Here is a 19,313-nt window from a genome sequence, read left to right as displayed (position 1 = left end):
TATGAAACCTGTAGACGTTTCCCTATTCTCTAAAACAATATTTTGCCGTCTGGTGGACTGATACACTGCCACCATCAGATGTTTCCTCTTTAGTTTATTATGTACAATTACAAGGGGCGAGAAAAACAGTAGATGTTCTGCGACGGATTGCGGTATTATAAAGTGGGAACGGCGATAACCAGTGACACCCTGGGGGGCTATTTTTGGTGTATGCGAACGTCACCGACAACAAATTTATCACAACAGGGCTGGCAGGAAACAGGGGTCGTGTCTTAGAGAAACTGGCAGATCACAAGCTACACGGCAGTGCGCGGTGCTGACCCGGCCGCGGAGGATAACCCACAGCAGCTTCTTCTGCATGACTGCTGTTTCCTATGGACTTTATGACTTCTATGAACTCAATAAACTGACCAGAGAGGTAAGCGACGCTCAGTTTATAAGGATTTTATAGGACATAAAGGCTCTGCAACAGCAAAAACTATGGGGCTGCATAAAGGGTCCACAAAGCAAGTGCGCTAACTAAATGTGGGAGCGATGTAAAAAAATGCATCAAATATTACAGAAAAGTATTTGTAAAAAACGCAAAAAAAAAAATTAAAAGCTATAAGTAAAACAAGTCATTTTTAGAAAATGGGCAGATGGGGCAAATGTTCTCAGAGAGGAGATTGGTAGCTTACTTGTATGTTTTAGGTTTATTTTTTTCTGTTCTTACTATTAATACAATTTTTTTTATTATATAAATTATTCTACTATTAAACAAAAATATTATTTTTAATTTTTTTATGATTTTATTTATTTCTTTTTTCATGTTATTATTAGATTTAAAAGCAAATTATAGAAAATGTACAGTACATGAATAAGGGAAAAAAATATAGAAAAAAATTGCCATGTTTCCCAAATATAGATTAGACCAAGTACTGGTAAATGAGGCTGTTTTTTTCTGTGGATGTTATTATTAAAAAAATCACTAAAAAAAAAGGCAGAGATACCTGCCTTTTTTTTTAGTGATTTTTGTATAATTTTGGAGGATTTTTAGTCCTTTTTGTGTCAGTGAGGTTTTGATGTTATTATTACCTTAGTATTAGTGTTGTATTATTATTATTATTATTATTTTATATTGTTATGTTTGCTATTTTATTACTATAATATTATTAAAATCATATTGTTATTGTTGTTCTTTATATTTTTATATTTTCTTATAATTAGTAGTAATAGTATTTTTGTATAAAATTATTAGGAATAGTTTGTTGGATAAAAAAAATCCCACCCTTGTTAAATGCTTTCTGTCATGTAAGAAAATTCATGGCAAAAATAATAATTTCAGAACTTTTTTACCCTTTTAATGCCGCCCATAATCTGTATATATTATAATCTGTACAAAAACAATCGAGAAACACACGGAAAACTTCTCAGGGGGGTAAAAGAAAAGAACCAAAATAATATGACTGCATAAATCTGCACACCCTTACACTAATACTTTGTTGAAGTCCCTTTTGAATTCCAGATACCATTTAGTCTTTTTGGGTCAGAGTCTATCACATCTAGTTTTGGCGATATTTGCCCACAGTAGCTCCACATCTGCCAGATTACGGAGCATCTCCAGTGTACAGCACCCTCTTCGGGTCACCCACAGATTGTCACTTGGATTCAAGTCTGAGCTCAAGTTGTGTCTTTCCAGAACTCTGATGTTCTTCTGGAGAAGGCATTCTTTTGGTGATTTGCAGGTCACTTAGGATAAGGAACCTGAAGATTTTGTTGCAAAATCGACTGATATTTGAAACTGTTCATAATTCCCTCCACTTTGACTAGAGCCTCAGGTCTAGCAGCTGAAAATGGCCCCAAAGCATTTTGCTGCCTCCACCATGCTTCACTGTGAGGATGGTGATCTTTTGGTGATGCGCAGTATTGTCTTTGCACCAAACAAACCTTTTGGAATTGTGGTCAAAAATTTCACCGCTGATGTCATCAGGCTATGACATGTTTCCTACTTCCTTTTCACAGACTGCATGTACATTTTGGCAAAAAATTGCCGGGCTTGGATATTTGTTTTCCATCTTACCACCCGTCCCTATATGCCAGACATATGAAGAATACATGAGATTGATGTCACACACAGTACACAATCAGTACTTGCCAGAAATTCCAGAAGCAACTTTAATGTTGCTGGTGGCCTCTAGACAGACTCCCAGATCAATTTTCTTCCATCATAGTCATCAATTTTTGAAGGATGTCCAGTCTTAGGTAATGCCACTGTTGTATCAAGTGTAAGCCACTTCTTCACAATGTTATATGATGTATCTAATGCCTTGGAAAAACTTTTATACGCATCAACTGACTGACAATTTCAATAATCACATCCCTTTGCTGTGTTGTTAGCTGTTTTGGAACCAGATGGGCCTAATCAGAATCAGTGTAAATGATGGCAGCTGTGTATTGACTGCTATGTAACATGAGTTTAAATATGATTGGTCAATTCTGGACACAACTACATCTCCTATAATAAGTGGGCTATCAAACAAAAGTGTAGAATACAAAGTACAGAATTTGGGGTCTTCATTTAATCCCTTGCATTAGGACTTGATTGGTCTGTGAAACCTACTGTATTTGGTTATTTTTTATTTTGGATGTTTGTTTTTATGTTTGTCTTTAGAATTTGGAACAAACTTTATGAAATTTTTAAATATTTTTCGAAGGGAAATTCCAACTAATTGTATTTTCTAATGCGTGTTTGTTTCTTGGCGTAGTGCCTATCTACAAATCAAAAGGCTCTGGGGTAAATAAAAGTGTTTCTTGACCAGTTCGGGGTTCCTTGGTCCCATCAAAGTTGATTCTGAGGTCCATTATTCAAATAGAAATGTGCACGTCCATCTTTACTTGGTTTGTCATCTCAAACACAGAGAGAAGTTCATCTTCAAGTAATTTTTCCCAAAAATTTGATTAGCTGTGAATCGAAAGTACTGCAAAACCCCCAATTGCAAACAAAGGACGTGCATGACACTCAGAGGTCTCATAGGACAGTATTCATCCCATTTCAAGCTCTTTAAAGAGCATTTCTCAGTGGAATCTTCCGTCCTAAATCGTCTGCTTAGACATGTAGGTTATGGAAAGCTGAATCAAATGATACCTTGATATCTGTGATCTGATGAACGGTTCTCAAGAAATTTACATTTTTCTTATATGCAAATGAGCTGAAAACATCTCTGGAGGCGGAGTAATCTAAAGAAAAGTGGATTTCTCCAGAATAAGACATCGGATCGCAGATATCAAGGTATCATTTTATTCAGCTTCCTATGACCTACATGCCCATATAGACAGCTTAGGAGAGTGGTTCCTACTGACAGATGCCCTTTAAGGCAAATACAGCCATTGGAGAGCACTGTTATTTGGGCATTATATGGCACTGCTACATGGATGTTGTATGAAAATATAATGATGGCTTTGTATAGTAGTGTAATGTGAGCACTATATGTCATTGTTATATGGGTGCTTTATGGAAGGTACCAGAACTCTACCAGAACTTTAACCAGAACCCCATAGAAGTCAATGGGGACCCAAACTTTGATGTTGTAAATTGGTCTCACTCTCTCTCTCTCACTTTAACTGCTGGTAATAAATAGACTGTTCCTCACACACTAACCTTCTTCACAGCTGAGCTGTCACACACAACCTTATAAACTCTCAGATATGCATGTCGGTTACATAATACTGGCATGTTGTAACATAGCAACTCGGAATGTCAGATAACAAGGAGAGAAAATGGAATCCTCAAGCTGTATAAAAATAAAAAAAATCTTTAATTCATTAAAAACATGATTATTAGTCAATATGTCATCAAGACAATATTAGTGGTTTCAGAGGACCACATCAGAACCATACGGTTAAAATAAGTATTGAGTACTAAATAATAAATATATTGTATCAAATACTTATATTTCCCATATATATATATATACATCCACAAATGAAGATGAAGATAAATATAATACTACAGTACCAGTGCTATGACAGGTACAGGGACTACATTGACGTTGCAGCCATATATGTATCTTTAGCGTCTATACACATTTGTCAGTACATACAGTATGTAAGTTGATAAAAATATCTGAAAATTGTGATGTGCATTTGTATTCATCCCCCCGTTTTAATACTTTTTAGGACCACCTTTCACTGTACTGTAATTACTGCTGTAGGTCTTTTGGGGACGTCTCTACCAGCTTTGCCCATCTATGAATTTAACAGAGCTTCATGACATGTTCAGAGCTTGGGCTTTTTTTTTTTTTTATAACCTAACCCTGCTTTCCTCTTCTCCACTACTTTATCCCTGACCTGTCTGGTGGGCTCCTTGGTTTCCATGATGCTGTTTGATCCCTAATGTTCTCACACAAACCTCTGAGGCCTTCACAGAACAGCTGTAGTTATACTGAGAAGAAATCGCACACAGGGGTACTCAACTTACTAATTATGTGACTTATGGAGATAATTAGACTCCCAAGAATTTATTTAGGGGTATCAGACTGCAGGGGGTGCTGAATACAAATGCACCTCACAATTTTCAGATTTTTTCAACTAATTAGAAAACCCTGTATCATTTCCTTTACACTTCACAAATACTTGTTACTTTGTGTTGGTATCAGATAAACTCCCAATAAACCACATGTAAGTTTGTGGGTGTGAGAAAATGTAATAAAAAGTTCACTGGTGTGAATACTCTTTTCAAGACAATGTATTAATGTATATATCACCAAGCATGTATAACAAAAAAAAATCAAACACCTAATTGTATTGTATAGTAATGAAATGCTAGTTCTAGATTTACTATCATGTTGATTTGTGCATTCTTTTATTATATATATATATAGTTATCACCTTATTATTAGCACACACAATCTGTACAGTTTCTACAGTTTATGACTTTCTCTCCCTATATCTATTTAAGCTGTTAGTGTTCACAAGTTCTCACTATCCAGATTCACCCCAAAATAGCTGCTGCGTTAACTGCCCCGGCTTTTATACTGGCTATGATAGCCTTTCCTGATTGGCTGTGCTATACCATAAGATGTGATAGCGGCAGGGCATTATGGGAAACCTCACTTGGCTGCATCCAATGTCATGTGATCCTTCTCAGGCTGATACAATTTTCTGCAATATGTAAAATGTTGCAAACCATTGTTAAAAGAATACTGTCACCAGGCTTTCCCAAAATAAACTACAGCCATCACTTTTAATGACTCAGTTTAGCAACCTGTATATAAGTTCCCAACCCACTTGCCTATGAGAGGGTTGATTTAATATATCCCACCGTTTGGTGTATGCAGCTCCAAGGCAGATTTATGTCCTTCTGTGACTGCAGTCTGCATACAAGTAATTAACCTTCTATTTTTCACAGCACAATAACCCAATATAAAGTAGGATTTCCCCTGTGGCCTCCATTGTAACCCTAAATACAATTTGTAGCCGATACATCTAGGTACTTAGAGCTGATGTTTTTAGTCTGGGAGGGGTCCAATATCCATGGCCACTTCCTAGCTTATTAATATCAGCCCACAGCTGTCTGTTTAGTCTTTGCTGGTTATTTATTATAGGGGGCCCACTTAATTTTTTTTGGGGGGTCCCCCATTCAAATAACCAGTAAAAGCTTAGTACACAGCTGTGAGCTGATATTAACCCCTTCATCCCCGTGCCATTTTCCGTCTCTGCGTTTCTGTTTTTTGCTCTAATTCTTCCCAGACCCATAACCTTTTTATTTTTCCTTCAATATGGCCATGTGATGGCTTGTTTCTTGTAAGATGAGTTGTACCTTTGAAGGACACCATTGGTTTTAACATATAATGTACTTTATTTTTACCATGGTCCCTAAATGCTAAAACTGACCTGCTATTATGATTCTCCAGGTCATTACGAGTTCGTAGACACCAAACATGTCTAGGGTCAGTTTTTTTTAAGTGGTGAAAAAAATCCGAAGATGGTTAAAAAAAAAATTGTGTAATTTTTCGAGACCCGTAGCGTCTCCATTTTTGGGGATCTGGGACTGGATGAGGGCTTATTTTTTTGTGTGCCAAGCTGATGCTTTTATTGATGTATTTTGGTGCAGATACAATGTTTTGATCGCCCATTATTGCATTTTAGCGCAATGTTGCGGTGACCAAATAAAACGTAATTCTGACGTTTTTACTTTTTTTTCTCGTTACGCCGTTTACCGATCAGATTAATTCTTTTTATAGCTTGATAGATCGGGCGATTTTGAATGCGGCGATACCAAATATGTGCATTTTTTTTGTTTGTTTTATTTTGAATGGAGCGATGGGGGGGTTGATTTGAACTTTTTTAATATTTCTAAAAACATTTTTTTCTTACTTTTCACTTGCTTCAGTAGTCTCTATGGGAGATTAGAAGCTGTGATCATCCGATCGCTTGTGCTACACAGAGCAAGGGTTTCAGCCCTGCTCTGTGTAGCTAAAATGATCACATGCTAAGAGCGCCAGCGGCTGGGCGGCACTCATAGCAATCCGAAAATGACAACCACAGGGGTCTCCTGTAGACCCCGGGTTGTCATGCCAACTGCTTAGCGACCCGCGGTCATGTGACATGGGTGCCGATGGGCAGGATTATTGATGCGCTTCCAGCGCGATCATGTTAAATGCCGACATTTAACAGCCGTGGATGGATCACGATTCCACCCGTGGCTGTTAGGGAATAATTAATAAATGATTTTCCCATAAATGATTTATTTGAATTTGTGATGGTTGAAGGGTCCATCCCCGACATCTTACTCCTCCTATGAAGCCAAGCCACCGCAGACCGTGATTTTTGCTAAATGCTGCAAAATAGAAGTATTGCCGACGATCACAGGTTCAAGTTTCCTACAGACCTAAAAGATAACATGAATTTAAAAAAATATATATTAAAATAATAAAAAAATTTAGACACTTGAATCACGACTCGTCTTCCCCTTTAAAAATAAAGAAAAAAAAAGAAACATATTCAGTATCATTGCATCAACAAAAGTCCATTGTATGAAAATATAAAATGATTTAAGTCGTACAGCAATCAGCGAAAAGAAAAAAAAATCAAAACGCCAATGTTTTTCCGTCACCGCATCTCCGCCAAAAAACAAAAAAAGCTGTAAAGACATCATCTATGTTCCTAGATTATATAAAAATATCCCCATACAGCGCACCATGCAAGAAGCAAGTGGTGGCACAGATCAAAATAGAAGAATGGAAACAAGGACGGGTCTCAGAAAGCAGCAACACTAACCAATTTTTTTATTTATTTATTTTTTACAAATGTCAGCATTTTTTTGCCACTGAAATAATAATAAAAAGTCTATACAAGTTTGGCATTGCTGTAATTGTGCTGACCCGGATAATCATATTATACCATGTTACTATTACTGCAAAATTAATGCAATAAAATAAAAAAATTAAAAAAAAACAATGGCAGAATTGTATTTTTTTCACTAATTCACTGCAATGAAATATTTTTCACACATTTAGGTCGGTTTCACACATCAGTGTCTCCGGTACGTGCGGTGACAGTTTTCTCACGTATCGGAGACACTGACATGCGTAGACCCATTCAAATGAATGGGTCTTTGAACATGTCACCGTGTTTTCACGGACCGTGTGTCCGTGTGCAAAACACAGAGACATGTCCGTTTTCACCCAAACACACGGGCCGCAAAATGGGCCACACACGTGCACACGGAGAACAGTGCACACTGTCCTCCGTGTACATGGACAGCCGCTGGGGAAGTAGCGCTATTGTAAGCCGCTGTTACCCAGCGGCTGGTGCTGTATGCGGCTTTCAGCCATTCTCCCCTGCTGTGCTGGCGAGCAGGGTGAGCAGGGGAGAATGAATGAATGAAAAAACTGACGTGGGGTCCCCATATGCTGTTAAACCAACCTGGCAAAACTCAGGTGTGGGCTGCTATTCTCAGGCTGGTAAGGGACCATGGATATTGGCCCCCTCAGCCTAAAAACATCAGCCCACAGCTGCCCAGAAAAGGCACATCTATTAGACGCACCAATTCTGGAGCCTTGCCCGGTTCTTCCCACTTGTCCTATAGCGGTAGCAAGTGGGGTAATGGGGGGGTTAATGTCACCTTCCTATTGAAAGGTGACATTAAGCCCGGTTTAGTAATGGAGAGGTGTCAATAAGACACCTCTCCGTTACTAATGTTATAGTTGGTAAATGGTTAAATAAACACCACACAGTCAGAATAAAGTATTTTAATGAAATCAGACACCACACAGTTTTGCCATCTTTATCATACTGGTAATCCAAGTGACGCCCTCGATCTCCTGTAAAAAAAATAAAAATAACAAACCAACAATATACCCATACCTGTGCGGCATTCAGTCAGTCCCACGCCGTAATCTATATCTGGGGAATGAACAGTTTACAACCGGGAGCGATGCTAAAGCGACCAGCCCGGCTGTAAACTACTGGGGAATGAATGATACGCAGCGGGCGGAGACTCAGAAAGTAGTGGTGACGTCACTGAGTCTGTGCTCGCTTGCTGGCATGAACTCCTGTGACTTCAGGACCATGGGAGAATGCAAGCGATGAGGTCACGGCAGTTCAAGCTCTGTCACAGTGACCTCATCACTTGCATTCTCCCACGGTCCTGAGGTCACACGAGTTCATGCCAGCAAGGGAGCACAGACTCAGTGACATCAGCGCTAGTAACTGAACCTGTGCCCGCTGCGTATCATTCATTCATTCTCCCCTGCTCGCGCTGCTCGCAGGCAGAGCAGGGGGGAATAGTGACAGCCGGCTTCAGCACCACATGCAGGGGAACAGCGCTTACAGTAGCGCTACTTCTCCGGCGGCCATCCATGTGGTACTGATGCGGGACACGGTTGCCATGCGTGTGCCGCACGTAGTACACACACGGACACTGATATCTCCGGTACCATTTTTTCCGGTACTGCAAAATTGTAAAATGAATGCTATAAAACTTCAACTAGTGCCGCAATAAAAAAAGTTATGACTGAAAAAAAGGAAGGAAGGAACAAAATCGCAAATGCGAAAATTGGCCTCAGCAGTGAAGGTTAATGCTCCCTTATTTGGGTAGATTAGTTTATAAGTCGTTTCCTTCACTGGAGGTAAAAGGTTTTGTACACTGCCCTAGTTCTGTAAGTGTCCTGCTCGCAGTTACTGAAATGGACTTTTTATTTTTCAATTCTAGAGAATGAAATGATTTTGTGGTCACATAATGCTCACACACAGCTGCAGGGTTTGTTACAGTTGATTTGTTTTAAAAAAAACCGATATAATCATGATGTCACCAGGACAGATATTTATTATTTACCCATGAAAATGACAAAAAAGAGGACTAAAAGCAGAGATTCACATAATTTTTGCATCTTTTTTTTTACTGTACATTGGGTTTCATTTTTATGTTATCAATTATCATTAGATTGCATTTTTTACTGTTTTTTTTTTTTTTTTAAATAGAAAAAAAAATAGAAAACACGTGTTCATCGTCCACATTGTTTTAAGACCACAAAGGCTTGCTAAGAAACATTTCATCCTAAATTGTGTTCCCTTTTACAAATAAATAATTTTTCTATATTTTACATTTTTTTTACTGGGATGGGGCTAGAAACAACGATTCTCATTTTGTTTATCTTTGTTTTATTTCTTTATTGTTTCAAACACTCTGCCCCCTCATCCCTCAATTTCCTATAAAGGTCTTAAAAGACCTTTAAGGAGGGCATTTTAACATATTAATACTGTCAAGAGTGGGTCAGATCCTCCTGGGAGACCTGAGGTTAGAAGATCACTACATATTGTGAATCACAGACCTTCCATTTAGCCGGTGTGTTTGTGTCTCATCTTAAAATGTTTTCATTTGCAAAAACCCTAGTCCATGCCCTCATCATCTCTCGCCTTGACTACTGCAACCTTCTGCTCTGTGGCCTCCCCTCAAACACTCTCGCACCCCTCCAATCTATTCTAAACTCTGCTGCCCGACTAATCCACCTGTCCCCCCGCTATTCTCCGGCCTCTCCCCTCTGTCAATCCCTTCACTGGCTCCCCATTGCCCAGAGACTCCAGTACAAAACCCTAACCATGACGTACAAAGCCATCCACAACCTGTCTCCTCCTTACATCTGTGACCTCATCTCCCGGTACTTTCCTACACGCAACCTCCGATCCTCACAAGATCTCCTTCTCTACTCCCCTCTTATCTCCTCTTCCCACAATCGCATACAAGATTTCTCTCGCGTATCACCCCTACTCTGGAACCCTCTACCACAACACATCAGACTCTCGCCCACCATCGAAACCTTCAAAAAGAATCTGAAGACCCACCTCTTCCGACAAGCCTACAACCTGCAGTAACCACCGATCGACCAAACCGCTGCATGACCAGCTCTACCCTCACCTACTGTATTCTCACCCATCCCTTGTAGATTGTGAGCCTTCGCGGGCAGGGTCCTCTCTCCTACTGTACCAGTTATGACTTGTATTGTTCAAGATTATTGTACTTGTTATTATGTATACCCCTCCTCACTTGTAAAGCGCCATGGAATAAATGGCGCTATAACAATAAATAATAATAATAATAATAATTTCCTTTGGTGCAAAAGAGGTAAACGACTCTTTCTATGCTGGTCAGAAACTTGCAGCTCCATCTCTCAGCTGTTTCTGACCTGGTCATTTCCTCTCCCTATAAAATCTGGCCAGACCTTCTCTTCCTTGCTAGTGAAAGTTTTTCTTTCTAGCTCCTTGGAGACGCTGTGCTGAAGTTGCAGATCATTGTTGCTACTGGAGATTGTTGCTCGTTTTGGTGTATGCTTTCCTCATTGTCCTAGTCCCATGTGGTTGTTACATTCATACCCTTCCCTATATTCTTCTCTACCATTGGATGAGTGTTTTGCATGTTTGTTGATTTCTCTTATCCCTGTTTGCCTTATGTGTTTATACACTAGCCTTTCTGTCCAAGGCCTCCAGGAAGGGAGGTGATGGCACAGCTTAGGGTATAACAGGAGAACAGTAAGACTGATGGCCCAAACCTCCTCACCATTAGAGGTACCTTTGGTAGCAGGGATAGTTAGGGTCCCAGCCCTAGGGACAGTGCAGGGCTACTTTCCCTATTTATGTACAGTCACAACGTAACAAATTTTTGAATGTCAGTACAAAGTAAAGAGTGGACCACCCAGAGGTATAAAGTCTATGGACCATCTGTAACTGTTTAAACAGCTGAAATTGGAGATTACACTGATCCTAGTTGTTGCAGTTTGGATGTTGGCTGAATATCACTAGACTTAATCTTATAATCTATTTAAATAAATGCTAACAATGTGATTACTTTTTATATCTTTCTCTAATTGGATTTTTTTTTGTAAAACAATATAAAAACGGATTATAGAGAACATACAAACTCCCTGCAGATGTCGTCCTTGATGGGATTTGAACCCAGGATCCCAGTGCTAACCACTGAGCCAACATGCTGACCACTGAGCCACTTGTCTTCTGCAGTGCAACCAGGAGGAGTGTGTCTGGCCATGGCAGGGGCTGGCTGGCAAATTTTGGGCACACAGCAGTGGCCTATGAGGAACGGCCCATCCTTGTGTTCACCTCTGGCTGCTTCATAAAGGGATAAATCCAGGTGTAATGATGGGATAGCGGTGGTCACATGCCAACTAGATTCTCATCCGCGTCCCTCAGTGTGCTGAGACTCTAGTCGGCACTATGTAAATGCAGTCACTACGCTGGGAATCGAGAGGAATGGTGACAGTGTGATCATGGCACATGACGATTGAGCAGTCTGCAGTCACCGAGGGTGTAACTATAGGAAATTGTCTAGAGCCTGGAAAACCCCTTTAATCTATAGATGTGACAGAGCAGAACCAAGTTTACAACTTATAGATACTGTAACTGAGCCAACAATACTGCAAAGGTAGGGGGAAAGTGTTGGAGGAAAAAGTGTGTGTTTTGGAAATTACATGTTTTCCTTAAAGGGATATTCCCATCTCCAAGATCCTATCCCAATATGTAGTAGGTGTATTTATAATAATATTAGCAAATACGTCCAATTAGAAATGTAGTATAGTTGTTCTGATTGGCTATGTCTCTTTCCTCATGTGCAGACATTGCAGGACCTTAGGTATCCATGGTTACGACCACTAGCTGCTAGCTAACAGTCATTATATCAGTGGTCACTGCCCTCTTTGTGACACGGCGGGTCTGACTGGTAACGTTACTGACGTCACCGCTCTTTAGAGCCGCTGAGTCTCGCGTGATTTGGGATTGGCTGCTGCTGGAGACTATGGAGCCTCAGAACGAGTCTCCATAGGGTTTGAATGACAGAATCGGGGACATTGTGGGAATTCTGGGGTGGCATTTGTACTTAAATGCACCGGTCTTCGAAAGCAGCGGATGACCCAAAACATCTGCTGGGGGACCTGGTTGTGGGTAATATTTGAGGTTAATTGGAGAAAAGATTATCTCTGTGACTTTCCAAGGTGAAGAAAATTGTACCAGCTCGTTAGGAAAGGAGGATAATTACCACCATAGCAAAGAGTCATCCCATAGTGATAAAAAAAAAGTTTGGGGCTGTCACGAACCCCTGACTGCTTCCACCAGTATGTCAGTGATCCACACCGTGACCGTCACCCCTACGTCACGGATCGGGGTGACTTTAGGCCAACAGACGGCTATCACATGTGCAGGGGGCTTATCTTTGTTATCCCTCCACTCCACACTGTGATAAAAAGACACACACGAGGCTATTGACCTCTTAGTTTACAGCAGGGGCTTATTCTAGGTATCCCACTGCTCTTCAATATACCATGAACTGCAGGGACTTATGTATCCCGCTTACAGTTCCACTTAACCCTTGCAGCTCTCTGGCGCCCCCCTTACTCTCAGGTCAGATTAGGTACTGCACCTAGGGTAATTGGTCGCCAGAAAGGCTGCCTGCTATGTACTGGCTATTGGGCACGCTGCAGCGATGTGATAAACTACTCCCGCTCAGGCAGGAACAATAATTATAAACGCCGCAGTCGCTACACATCACCCAAAAGCCTGCACACTATCGCTGCCACCAGCTCCGATTAAACGGGTCCGAAGCTAACCCAACACAGTAGCGTAATTCCCTTCAGGAGACAGGGTACGTTCAGAGCATGGAGAATGAACTAGTATTAAATATTATACTCCGTAAAGTTTAGGCAGTGCTTTATAAAAATATTTTACAAAGATGTTACAAATGAGACAATTGCAAATATGTACAAGGTAATTATAACATAAAGAGGATTAAAGGAGAAAAGATAACACTCACATGTTCTTAGTTCATATCAGTTCAGGCAAAAACCATGCTGGTGGGCGGAGCTCCCAAAAATCCCAATGCATGAGGTACAGCTCTTCAGATCAGACTCACATGTTCTTCAGGCAGCAGACTCCTTGAATCTGGCCAAAACAGTTATAGCTCAGCTTGGTGACATCACCAAAAAGGGCTGGCTATCCCAGACCCTCCTACCTTTTCAGTCTAAGTAAATGTAAGCTAAATTAGTCTAAGACTTGTAATTCCGCTACAAAATATGTCATAGTCCTAACAAACCCAGCATTCATCTCGTGTTATCGCTGGCATTCTAGTGAGATCAAATATGTCCTATTTGGGATGTATATTTACAGAGAAATCCCTACTTCTTTACCTGATGGAGTTAGAAGCTCATGTTTAGAGTGCTGGATAGATGCTCCGATGGAGATTAAGAATATATATTTTCGTGTTCTTAACTTAAATGATTTACCTAATATCTTACAAAAACAGAACAAAGGACTTTCATGATTCTGGAAGTTTCTAATCCAGTTAAAGCTGGTCACTTTCCACTACAGGAAATGCCGGTCGTAAATACCTTGGCGAGGGGGATGAAGGCTTGTGAGCTGAAAGTCAGGAATTTGCAGCTTCAAGCTGCAGAATCACTCCAAGAAGGGGGGCTTAGCCCACAGCATGCTAGCAAGAGAACTAAACTTATATGATATTTCATACCATATCGTAACAGGGGCAGAGAAATGAGGGCAGGCGAGGAGAATTTGATCCTTGTAGAGACATGGAGGTGCAGTCACCAAGCGGGAGGTTGGCATCTGAAGAACTCACAAGCCAAAAGTCCAGGTGGCAAAAGACCAGGTGAGCAGAACCGAAACCCAAGAGTGACCTTACTGAGGTATGAGATTGAGATAGTTGCTGGGAGTAAAAGTCAGCCATGCCTCGGAGCATCCAGACATGTGGGAGAGTGTTGGCCATAGATTACTAGGAAGACAGTCCTGATGTAGCATCTGTGATGGAAACTCTGGAGGACAGATGGAGCCTGAAGTAAGTGGAGAAAGACACCAGACACGACCCTACATCCTTTGATGAGAAGACGGAGACCCTATTTTAATTCTCATCTCAGATAGCAGAAAAGCTAGAATCCTCCCTGCCCCTAAACTAAAAAGAACTGAACAATTACAGCATCCATCCAGACCCCTAAAACCAGTATATACATATCAATTTAGATCCTCGTGTGTGCTTCTGTGCTGCCCCAAAACGGGCAGCACAGATTCATTATGCAAAGTGCACTGTAAGTGTAGTTTCTTGTACTAGATGATCAGAGATGGAAACACTGATTTTCTCTGAGGAGCCTTTGCAACTTGTGGTGAAGCTCTCATGAACAGTCGGTTTGGGTTGGGTCTTTCACACTCATCCGGTGCACTTCTTACAAGTAGTAGGATAACTATAATGGGTACAAAGATGCCTGAGAGGTGCCAGAGGCTCCTCAGTCCTGTAAATGGTGCATGGTAGGTTACAAGCATTAGACTATTCTACCCCTTGTTTCCCCTTCTGAAACTTACTATACCCCTCACCAATTTATGTAACGTACTATACTGAATTTTCTCTTAGAAATAGAAACCAATACATAGCTGTGAACTGCCAGATCCCTAAACTAATATACACCCCTGACCAAACCCCCTAAACAAACATCGACCCTGGACCAGAGATTTAACAGCCCCAAATAATACAGAACCCAAACTAAAACCCCTAAACTAATAGAGACACCGAACGAGACACTTTATAACCAGGGGTGGGGAACCTTTTTTTTCTGCCAATCGCCTTTTGGATATTTATACCATCATTTGCGGCTGTACAAAATTATCAACTTGTCATTTATCCTGCTATATATGGTTTAACAATTAATTAACGACCTCCCTTAATGTGATGGCTGCAGCTGCTTCTCTTAGGTGCCGCTGTGATGTTAGGTGGTATGGATGATGTTGTTACTTGTAACTGCTTTCCCAGGTTTACATCAGTCTGGAGCACAGTCAATTCTTTGTGTTGATACATTTTGTAAAGAACTTGCAGTAGAAAGTTCTGAACACAGATGTATATTATACTGCAGGTCTCCTCACAGTGGGAAATCCATCACTGCTCATGTTACATTTATAGAACTCAAGCAGTGGGAGATCTGCCATTTATACATCACATAGGAGACACTGAGACAGCTGTATATAAATCACATAGGAGACACAGACTACTGGATATACATCGTATATTAGATACCTGAGGCTGCTGTATACATCACATAGGAGACACAGAGACTGCTGTCTAAATCACATAGGAGACACTGAGACAGCTGTGTATACATCACGTAGGAGACACTGAGACTGCTATATATACACATAGGAGACACAGACTACTGGATTTACATCGTATATCAGATACCTGAGGCTGCTGTATACATCACATAGGAGACACAGAGACTGCTGTCTAAATCACATAGGAGACACTGAGACAGCTGTGTATACATCACGTAGGAGACACTGAGACTGCAATATATATACACATAGGAGAAACTGCGACTGCTGTATACATCACATAGAATACACATACTGCTGTATACATCAAATAGGAGACACCAAGACTGATGGCTATACATCACATAGGAGACATGGACTCTGCTGTATATACATCACATGGTATATACCAAGACTGCTGTCTGTACATCACATAGGAAACAGCAAGACTACTGTTTATACATCACATAGGAGACACAAAGGCTGCTGTATATACATCACATAGGATATACCAAGACTGTGATATATAAATCACCTAGGAGGCACTGAGGCTGCTGTATATACATCACATAGGAGACACTGGTACTGCTATATATATATATATATATATATATATATATATATATATATATACTCTCACTGGCCACTTTATTAGGTACACCTGTCCAACTTCTTGTTAACACTTAATTTCTAATCAGCCAATCACATGGCGGCAACTCAGTGCATTTAGGCATGTAGACATGGTCAAGACAATCTCCTGCAGTTCAAACCGAGCATCAGTATGGGGAAGAAAGGTGATTTGAGTGCCTTTGAACGTGGCAAGGTTGTTGGTGCCAGAAGGGCTGGTCTGAGTATTTCAGAAACTGCTGATCTACTGGGATTTTCACGCACAACCATCTCTAGGGTTTACAGAGAATGGTCCGAAAAAGAAAAAAAATCCAGTGAGCGGCAGTTCTGTGGGCGGAAATGCCTTGTTGATGCCAGAGGTCAGAGGAGAATGGGCAGACTGGTTCGAGCTGATAGAAAGGCAACAGTGACTCAAATCGCCACCCGTTACAACCAAGGTAGGCCTAAGAGCATCTCTGAACGCACAGTGCGTCAAACTTTGAGGCAGATGGGCTACAGCAGCAGAAGACCACACCGGGTACCACTCCTTTCAGCTAAGAACAGGAAACTGAGGCTACAATTTGCACAAGCTCATCGAAATTGGACAGTAGAAGATTGGAAAAACGTTGCTTGGTCTGATGAGTCTCGATTTCTGCTGCGACATTCGGATGGTAGGGTCAGAATTTGGCGTAAACAACATGAAAGCATGGATCCATCCTGCCTTGTATCAACGGTTCAGGCTGGTGGTGGTGATGTGCAGCCGACAAATCTGCGGCAACTGTGTGATGCCATCATGTCAATATGGACCAAAATCTCTGAGGAATGCTTCCAGCACCTTGTTGAATCTATGCCACGAAGAATTGAGGCAGTTCTGAAGGCAAAAGGGGGTCCAACCCGTTACTAGCATGGTGTACCTAATAAAGTGGCCGGTGAGTGTATATCACATATGAGAAACTGAGACTGCTGAAGGATACACGGGGACTGCTGTGTATATACAGTATCTAATATATAAAGCTGAATGTGTGTGTGTGTGTATGTATGTATGTATGTATGTATGTCCGGGATTGGCATCTGAACCGTAGCAGCTACAGCCACAAAATTTTGCACAGTCACACGTCTGGACCCCGAGAGCGTCATAGGCTATGTTGTGAGGTGAAATTTTAACCCCGCGCTTTCCAATTCACCAAACAATTTTGCCCCTATCTACATAATGGGGAAAAAGTGAAAGGAAAAGTGTTGGAGGCGTCGCAGCTACAGGCACAAAATTTTGCACAGTCACACGTCTGGACCCTGAGAGCGTCAAAGCTATATTGTGAGGTGAAATTTTAACCCCGCGCTTTCCAAGTCACCAAACAATTTTGCCCCTATCTACATAATGGGGAAAAAATGAAAGGAAAAGTGTTGGAGGCAAATTAACAGCTGCCAGATGTGAACAAGGGGGACTTAAAGAATGACAGCGATGGCACCAAAGAGTATATACTGTACAGTTGCTAAGGTGGGGCCCCAACATGGGATAATCACACCACCACGGGGATATGAACACACACACAAAATGCGCCACACACTACCACGTGCTCGAACACATATACCACCCTCAGTGCACATTTCACCACACATACACCAACCTCGCCACATAAAAGTAGAAACACAAAAGTCGCCGCTCAAAACTCGCCACGCGCAAAACTCTCCACATGCAAAACTCGCCACACGTGCAAAACTCGCCACACGCAAAACTTGCACACGCAGAAAAATTGCCACACGCAGAAAAATTGCCACATGCACAAAAGTTGCAACACATGCAAAAGTTGCCTCACACAAAACTTGCACATACTCAAAAGGCACCACACATAAAACTCGCCACGCGCAAAACTCGCCATGCGCAAAACTTGCTGCACACAACTTGCTACACTAACCTGTCACATGCAACTCGACACACAAAAAGTTGCTACACGCATGTCGCCACACAAAACTCATCTCACAAAAGTCCCTACATGCATGTCGCCACACGCAACTCAACACACACAACTTGACACACGAAACTCGCCCTAAAACACACACAAGTCTGGTATCCTTCAAAAATAAAAATCTGATTAATAAGCAGACAAACTACAAGAGCAACAAATGTACCATATAGGAATCCGGCAGCTGTCAGTCACATGACCAGTCTATTATGTGTATGTGTGAGCTAATATATACTGCCAGGGGGTGGGCTTACTGTTGGCTGGGGATTTATCAGGCTGCCATTTTAGCTTACAAATACTGAGGTAAAAATACTGACCAAATAACGTGTGAACGAGGGCTAATACAGGAGGAGATGGCATACAGCTATATACTATATACAGGAGATGACACACAGGTATATACTATTTACAGGGGAGATGACACACAGGTATATACTATATACAGGAGGAGATGACACACAGATATATACTATATACAGGAGAGATGACACACAGGTATATACTATATAGAGGAGGAGATGACATACAGGTACATACTACATACAGGAGGAGATGACATACAGGTATATACTATATACAGGAGGAGATGACACACAGGTATATACTATATACAGGAGCAGATTACCTACAGGTATATAGTATATACAGGAGGAGATGACACAGGTATATGCTATGTATAGGAGGAGATGACATACAGGTATATACTATATACAGGAGATGACACACAGATATATACTATATATAGGTGAGATGACACACAGGCATATACTATATACAGGAGATTACATACAGGTATATCTAATATATAAAGCTGAATGTGTGTATGTATGTATGTGTGTATGTCCGGGATTGGCATCTGTACCGTCGCAGCTACAGCCACAAAATTTTGCACAGTCACACGTCTGGACCCCGAGAGCGTCATAGGCTATGTTGTGAGGTGAAATTTTAACCCCGCGCGTTCCAATTCACCAAACAATTTTGCTCCTATCTACATAATGGGGAAAAAGTGAAGGGAAAAGTGTTGGAGGAAAATTGACAGCTGCCAGATGTGAACAATGAGGACTTAAAGAATGAGAGCGATGGCGACAAAGAGTATATACCGTACAGTTGCTAAGGTGGGGCCCCGACATGGGATACTCACCACACACGGGGATATGAACACAAACACAAAATGCGCCACAC

The 19,313-nt window shown here is 41.1% G+C and overlaps 1 protein-coding gene across 1 annotated transcript in view; it reads left to right on the top strand.

The window, feature by feature from the left end:
• The first annotated feature begins 263 nt into the window (after positions 1 to 263).
• The window catches only part of BLK (BLK proto-oncogene, Src family tyrosine kinase), a 64,618-nt gene continuing 45,568 nt past the window's right edge, over positions 264 to 19,313 (top strand). The window contains exon 1 of the mRNA XM_077291706.1: positions 264 to 418. The gene's annotated coding sequence lies outside the window, so the exon portion shown is untranslated. The remainder of the gene's footprint in view (positions 419 to 19,313) is intronic.

This window comes from Ranitomeya variabilis, chromosome 2, assembly GCF_051348905.1.
Source record: "Ranitomeya variabilis isolate aRanVar5 chromosome 2, aRanVar5.hap1, whole genome shotgun sequence".
Classification (NCBI taxonomy): Eukaryota; Metazoa; Chordata; class Amphibia; order Anura; family Dendrobatidae; genus Ranitomeya; species Ranitomeya variabilis.
This window is presented reverse-complemented; position numbering and strand designations above follow the sequence as displayed.